Source organism: Physcomitrium patens, chromosome 14 (assembly GCF_059467195.1).
Source record: "Physcomitrium patens ecotype Gransden chromosome 14, ASM5946719v1, whole genome shotgun sequence".
Taxonomy (NCBI): domain Eukaryota; kingdom Viridiplantae; phylum Streptophyta; class Bryopsida; order Funariales; family Funariaceae; genus Physcomitrium; species Physcomitrium patens.
In genome coordinates, this window is record NC_143423.1 from 7,430,107 (window position 1) to 7,438,911 (window position 8,805).

Below are 8,805 nucleotides of genomic sequence, written 5' to 3' on the forward strand. Positions count from 1 at the left end.
CCAAAAGGTTCCAAAATAATCTATTCATGTGACTCATAAAAGAGGCTGGAACATTGGTGAGGCCAAAAGGTAAAATTAGCCATTCAAAGTGTCCATAGCACATACAAAATGCCATCTTTTTTTACATCCTCTCTTGCAATAGGTATTTGTTAATAGCTGCTCCAAAGATCTAATTTACTAAAGATGGTTGCACCTCAAAGTTGGTCAAAAAGATCATCCACATATTGAAAAGGATATGCATTCTTAACAATCTACTTATTAAAGCCTCAATAGTCAATGCAAAGACAAAGTCCACCATCTTTCTTGGGTGCAAAGAGTATATGTGCTCTCTATGGTGATGTGCTTTCTCAAATGAGTTTTTTTTTTTTTTCTAAATATTTGTCTAATATCTTTCGTAAGTCTTCAATTTTTTTTGGCACTAAGCTATAAATTGGTCGACATACTGGCTTAGCTCCAAGCAATAGTTCTATTTAAAAAGAGGCACCTTGATTAAGAGACATGCCACTAGGTAGGTTGATTAGAAAGACATCCTGATATTCTTCTATTAGTTGCTCTACTTGTTTTGCTCCTTGGGCTATCTTACCTACTATTGATGCAAGAATTGAAATCACCATATATATATATATATATATATATATATCGATTACTTATGCTGTATTTGCTTCTCCATAAAGTTCATTTCTATAAGTAAGTTCTTGATTGGAGGTTGTTTTTCTTCTTCACTTGATATGGAAGTATAAAGAGTTATCTTGTGTCTACCATATTTAAAGGAGATTATCTTTGCTACCTAATCAATTTGCTTGTTTTCCATTTCTAACCATGACATATCAAGAATAATATCATACCTTACTTTTGTCACCTTGAATCTCTTTCTTAAGTCATAGGTGTCCATCAACTTCAAGGTTTCTTCTTCACATGTCTCATTCAATACATTCTTTTAGTCATCTGTAAGGTATATACTTCTTCTTTTGATTGCCTTAGTTTCAATTCCAAGTTGATCAACAATTTTAGTAAAGATGTAATTTTTTATAGGGCCACAATCTACAAGCACTCAACATGGTTGTCTTCTTAGTAGTCCCTTTAGATGCATCAGTCGATTTTTTTTATAGTTGTCCAAGGCCATGCCATTTGTCTTTGAAATAGAATAGCTATCTCTTATACTAGCGTTCAGCAACTTTATTGGGAGTCCCATTTTTTTGCTCTATTTTATTATCGACTTGGTGAGTTTTGAAACTATGAACTTATCTTGTTTTGGTGATACTTGAATTTTGATGCTTTGAAAAATCTCCAATTTGATGGCCTATTTTCTAAAAATAAAAATATAAATCCTTTTGCCTCAATATTTGTTATCTTTGTGGTGACAATGATTCTTGTAAGGCATCAATCTCCATTGGCATTGGTTGTTGTACCATAGTATTAGTTAGCAGCATAAGACTTCATGCTATAAGTCGTGTTCCATGATTTTTGAAATCTATAATATCGACCCTCTTTGCAATCCAAATTATATCTTCTAATATTTGTGGATCTCTTAGTTCTACTTCATATTAGATCCCATGTTTCAAACTTTGTAGGAATTGATCCATCATCTCTGTCTCCAAAACATTATCAACTTGGAGACATAGAGACTTGAATTGGGAGATGTAATCTTACACCGATCTTAATTAAGTAAGGTTTATCAATTGATCACATGCTAACTTTTCCACATTGATGGGCCAAAATTGATTCCTAAACTTGATTTTAAACTCCTCTCAATTACAAAATCTACCTTAAGCTCCATAGCTTTCAACTCAATATTACTACCAAATAGCTGCCGCATCTCTCAAATAGCTCGCTGCATATATAATTCTTTCAGTGGTATTTGCCTCAGATAATTGGAGATATTGTCGCATATTAAAAAGCCATTGATATACATCTTGTCTTGAAGTCGCAAAATATGTACTAAGCTTATTCAATTTCAGCCTAACAAATATCAACTCTCTTGTCCTCAAGGCTTCTTTTTGGCCTTGCAAAGTAGCTATCTAGTCTAAGAAGTGTTATATTTGAGCCTCCATTTGGAATTGCTCCACCATGTCTTCCATGTTGTAATTTTTCCACTGAACTCCACTATTATAATATCTTCTTACCTCTCAATTGACTTTTTAAGAATAGATTGTCATAGCCTCAATACAATACCTAATATGACTATAATAACTGACATTGGACTAAATGATGACTTTAAACACAATACCAAAAGAAAAAAAAATCTAAAACCTACTCTAATACCAATGAAACAAGACCGATCTACCTCAAGTATCAAAGGTTCTTCTAATCCACAGTAACTTAAAACCTCATCACTAGATAGGATAGATTGGACCAAAACAAAACTAAAAAAAACTAAATAGAATGGAATATAGAAGATAAAATTAGACAACTAGAATTAAGATAGAAAAAAATAAAATAAGATGATACAAAATCCAATTGTATTAAAAAAAAGGGTCTAGAGCCATACATGATCAAATGCTCCAAAAAGCCCTAATCAGTCCTATTTATACATTATCCTGTCACGTTGGACTTCTAAAATGTTCCTAGTGTTGAAGATCAGCAAGTACTTGCTTAGTTACAACCACATAGAGATTAAGTATAGTATGTTGCTAATAGTAAAAAAGTAGCAAAGAGTTAAAGTAAGTTATTGTGGTGGCATCAAAGATTTAGTTGGATGAGGTAGAAATGGATGTGATATCAAAAGGATGGAAGTTGCCTCATTGGTGAGCAAATCACTACCTATAAGTAAAGAGTGTTGGATGTAAGAATCATCTTTCTCCACACTTCTCTTAGACTACAATCCTTGCTGATGTTAAGTATTTGTAGCTTTTAGACTTCTTTTTTTCAATACCTAGGTAGTAGGCTCCATCTATATAACCGTCCTAAATCTTTAGAAGGTTCCATAATGGGCTCCATTTAAATAATTGCCCTAAAATCTTTCTAGAATGTTCTACGATGGATTCTACATGGTCCACTAATCCAACTTCAAATTTTAGAAACTTCCATGGTTATAATTATCTATATAATTATCTTATTTATATACTGTCATAATAGAACTATTAAAATTAAGATTATTTTTGTAAGATTTTATGGTGATATGAGACTTGGAACAGTTCAATCTATGATGCAACCACCTTCTCAAGCTTCTACATCTAAGTATATAATAGCACTTGTACCTCAACAAGAAAACTCACCTATTCAATAATATAATGAGCCTTAGATTAGTCTTCTAAAAAAATTTGATGACTCACACTTGAAGTTTTGATGATTTATAAATTAAATTTGATAGATAATTTTTTTATAATCTAAGGACTATTCAATAGAGGAGTTGCAAGTTGATTTAATTTGAACCTTGTTCACAAGACAAGCCTTATCTTGGTTTTTTCTTTTATTTGAAAAGAAATCTTTAATTTTAAGTATCTTTGAAGTTTTTTTAGAAGCATATGTAGAAGTATTTGTAGAAGCATGTGAAAAATATGATAAGGCTTGATGGGTAACAACAAAGTTTTTTTCATTATATTGTTGTGTTGTAGAATAGCTACTATGTGAAAATAATGCAAATATATATTTATTGAATAATTTACTATACAGTGTAGTGAAAGCCATGTTATGAAATTTTACTTGATAACAAAAGATGATTAGATTATTACTTTAAATTAATTAGTATAAAAGGATAATTATTGAAGTTGATTTTATATTGATAATAGTTTTATATGTTTAGAGCTATCTTTATTAGATATTGGTGAGTCTTGAAATTTCATTTAGATTCTTTTATTTGGTATTTTATTTGGAAAGAAATAAAGAATTGGTGATTAGATTTGAGAGAGCTCTTTTTTGGCTATAATTTTTATATATTGCTTGATAAATTCTAAGCTGGAATGAAAGAGATATATGAAGTTGAAGTCACTTCTTACAATCTAAAGGCAATAAGTTTTCCAATTTACTAGTGGTTGTGTTTCAAGCTATATCTTGAGTAATTTGATAAGATTTTAGCTCAAAATTTCTAAGAATGAATATTATCATGTTATTAAACTTTATACATAAATTTTTAGATATTTAAAGTTTGGATTTTTGAGATATGAAGAAAACAGTATTTGGATACTTATAAATTAGGGTTTAAAGCACTTGCTAGGATTTTTAAGATGCCAAAAAATTTGTAGTAGATTTATAATTTTTTTAAAAAATAAAATGAAAGATAAAGCCTACATTATTTAGAAATTTGAAAAAAATTGAACGATTGAATCAAGAAATATGAATTTTAGAAAATTTTGTTAATTTCTATGAATATATCTTTTATTAAATATTGGCTAATAAGTTAGAACTAAAATCTCTATATTTAGGTATTTAATATATTTTTATTTTATTATATGAAATTATCAAGGATCATGCTTAGGATTAATTTATTCATCTAATTTTAGAAAATTAACTTATAATATCAATTGACATGAATAAGCTCTTATAAGCTAATACTATTGAAAATTAAAGGATGATATAAAAAACTTATTATTATCATTACATGATCTTAAAACACTCAATGAATCTATCAACAAAGTTTTGAAGTACAATAATTAATTATTTCAATGCCATCAAGATCAACAATTGTGGATTTTGACAAAGCAATGCACTAAAAATTTGTACTTTATTGCTTCAACAAGATATTACTTCCATACTTTGAAGCTAAAGATATGTAAATTGATGTAGTATGATTCAAATTTCTTGTAGTAGAAGAAAAGAAGTGTCAATTTGAACAAGACTTATGCTTATATGGTGGTGAAGGAGGCCACAAATTTAAAAATTGTTTAGAAAAATAATGTACAATTATGACTAGTAGTGCAATTATTTAAGAAAATAAAGAGACCTAGCCACAATAGGAACCATGTGGCTAAACACTCCAATACCTAAAATTTATCAAAGTCCTTTTTGTCTTTGTCCAACTTGCTTGTTGTTTTATTATAACTTTATTTCTTGACTTGCAAAAAGTTCAAACAAATGCTTTATTAGATCCAAGAGCATTTGCTTATTTTTTAAATCAGAAGTGTCACGGATGTACATATGTACTCTAGTAAATACCTATATGATTAGATAAAAGTACATAAAAGTAATTAAAAATAGATTAAATTTAAATTCTAAAGAAGTTTTATAAATGTTGCTTTGACTTTACATATACTTATAGTTAATTGATAGGTTAGAAACTTAGTCAATAAGTTAACCACATGTTGATAGCTTATAAAAAAGTTAATTATATGGAGTAAATATAAAAAATTTGCCTTGCAAGTTAAGATATGTGTCTTACAAAATCAACACGTTTAGGAGATCTTATAGGACATTGTAATGTAGCTCCTAATTAAGAGTATATATGGAAGTAAGAATGAAGCCTTCTTCACTCTTTTCAATGCCTTTTTAGTCTTTAGTCTTTTTACAAGACTTTTTAGTCTTCTTATTTTTAGCAATAGCCATTCTAGTTCAATGCTATATCATCTTTGAGTGACTTTTTAGTTCTTTTCAGTTACACAAGAGTATATTGAGAATTTTTTAAAAAAGATTTATATCCTTGATAATTTGTTAAGAATATTAATTTATTATTTTTATCTTATTTTAGAACTAAGTGAATTATCTCACTTTTATTATTATATTTTGAAGCTTATAGACTATCCATCTTTAAACAAATAATTTTTTTTTTAACACCAATCTTTTTTTAAAAGAGAGTGAATTATTCTTCTTTGTAGAAATTTTTATTTGATATTAAAAGTTACAAACTATCCTCTTTTAATTTAATTTTTTGAATTTATTTGAGTTATCTATAGAAAAAAAGATTATGGATGCTATTCTCAGTAATAGTGAAAATAAATTTGTAACTATTGTAGATCTTCATGAGCTTATCACTACTCTAAGAATAAAAATCTCAAGTATTTCTAATGTAAATAATGGAGGTACTATTCCTATGCCTATGGAAGAAGTTCAAAGTTTGCGACCAGAAATTGTGCAGTTGAAAGAAGCAAGTAGATTGACCTTACAATCAAATCTTCTATGTTTTATTTCTACAAATATGACAAAAACAAGAATTAGTATGCCTAAGAAGTTTGATGAAATAAGATTAAAATTTTAAGGATTTTTATATCAAATCAAATTCTATCTAAGGTTGTATGCCTTCCAATATTCTAATGGATTTACTCAAGTCGGATTAATATATATACTTCTATCAGAAAGAGTTTTTTCTTGGTTTGCACCTTTAATGGAAAAAAATTTATGACTTATTTTTTATTTTAATTCATTCTAAAAGTGTTTACAATCACATTTGGAGAAAGTCATTAAGAAAGAATAGTAGAGATTAAACTTTTATTTTTACAAGAAGGATCACAATCAGGTACCATATATGCTGTTGATTTTTAAAACCTTAATTACAATGTGGATTGGAATGACAAAGCCCTTATCAATTAATTTTGATATGGATTGAAGGATAATGTCAAAGATTTGTTGTTGACAATGCCAAAGGCAAAATCTTAAGAATAATTTATTGCTTAATCTATTGCATGTGACACTTGATTATTTGAAAGATGTTAAGAACAAAGACTTAGTTGGAGTGAAATAAATAAATAATAATGATAATTTTCAAATTTTAAGAAACTTATCCATTAAATCTATAACTAATGCAAATTAATATAATACGTTTTAAATCCCTCACAGTGTCACAGACACAGAAATACAGACTCGAGATCTAACAAAAAATTCAAGAAGAATTAGCAAGAACTAGATTAATCAGATGAATACAAGAACAACACCAGAGAGGTGAGCTAGAGTTCCAAGAGATGTATTGTCGAGACTGAAGAACTCTTCAGCCTTGATTCCAATATATAATCCTATTTAGGAAGCTTCTCAAGCAACTTCTACTAACTAGGAAGCTTCTAGAAGGTTTCAGAGACTTGCTTCTAGAAGGTTCTAAAGACTATGTGCCTAACATCTTCTACCAACTGGGAAGCTTCTCAAGCAATTTCCATCAACTAGGAAGCTTCTAAAAGGTTCTAGAGACTTGCTTCTAGAAGGTTCCAGAGACTTGCTTTTAGAAGGTTCTAGAAACTTGTCTCTAGAAAGTTCTAAGGACTATGTTCCTAACATCACCCCCTCCTTTAGCTTCGAGGTCTCTGAGAAGCAATGTTGTTGTTAATCAGTACCAACGTAAGAAAATGAAGATCTATCGCATAACATTTGCTATGAACTCCAACTGTTGTTCATGAGGTAAGTGGTTAATTGGCCCTTGAAGCCAACGGTAGTGGCCTACGCCTTCGATTTCTGACCAAGCATGAACTTCTGTGTCCTCATTGTGAAATTGTCCTACAAACACGCCTTCTGGCTGACCATCGTAAGCAGGCTTGAACTCAAATACAATCACCAACAATCGGTTACTCGGTATCCTTGGTCGTCATCCTAATGTAGGCGGTTCTTCATCTTGGGGTCGCCTTCGTGAGCTAGTCGGTTGAGATAATCTGACTGGCACAGTATCTATCTCTTGGCTATCCATATCAGATGACCAAATTATGGCCATTGAAAAAATTCTACTTTATCTTGGAGAAAATAACTACATCAATTACGAATTTATGTGGTGCTCTCCCCCTTTCTTATATTCTTAGGTGAGCAAGCTTTAGAAGGAAGCTATCGTCGAATCGGCTTAGGTTTATGAGGATGTTGTTGATGAAATTCTTGTACCTTTTGTGGCGCATTGGCGAGATTTTTAGCTGGCTCTCACGTTCGCTCATTAATGTCATAGCCACTCCAATGAACAAGATACTCTAACTTGCCCCACCTTTCCCGTGAATCCAGCACCTTTTCAACTTCATATTCCTCGTGGTTCTCAATCTCAATACTAGGTGGCAGACATTGCACTCTTCCAAAAAAAGACGACTCTCGATAAGGCTCTAACAGAGAAACATGAAAGACTGGATGTACCTTCATAGAAGCCGATAATTCCAAATGGTATGCCACTAGATTGATTTGCTTTTGGATGATAAATGGTCCCAATCTTTGATAGTCCAACTTATCATAGGGTCGCTTGGTCTTGATATTTCGTCGAAAAAACCATGCTTTATCTCCAATTTTGAAAGTAGGTGCTTGATTCCGAAATCTATCTGCAGACGCCTTGTAGGATTCTTGAGTGGATAGTAATTGAAGCTTCAACGTATTTTGAAGCTCTGATAGTTGTTTTGCAAATTCTTCAGCTGTTGGATTGTTATTTGTTGACGAACTGAATAAATCAAGCTTCGGATGATATCCATAGTTGAAAAAGAATGGTGTGTATTGAGTCGACGCATGGAGGGTGTTGTTATATGTAAACTTGGCTAGCGGTAAATATGCGGTCCAATCGTCTTGTTGATAGTTGATGCTGCATCGTAAGTATTGTTCCAAGTCTTAGTTCACCCGTTCCATTTGGCCGTCAATTTGAGGATGAAAAGCCGAAGAAAGCTTGATATCCACCTTCAGTATCTCAAAGAGAGATCTCCAAAACTTTGATACGAATTGGGTTCCTCGATGTGATACGATATCATCTGGTAGTCCATGATATCGATACACATTATCGAGAAAGAGCCTTGCTGTGACTTCACTGGATGATGTCTTTTTGCAAGGGACAAAGTGTGCTATCTTTGTAAGCCGATCTACCACGACAAAGATGCTGTCAAATGAGTTTGATGATACTAGGTCCATGATGAAGTCCATGGAAACTGAAGACCATGGTCGACATGGAATTGGCAATGGCTGTAGGAGTCCATAAGGGTGATGCCGAGGATTCTTCGA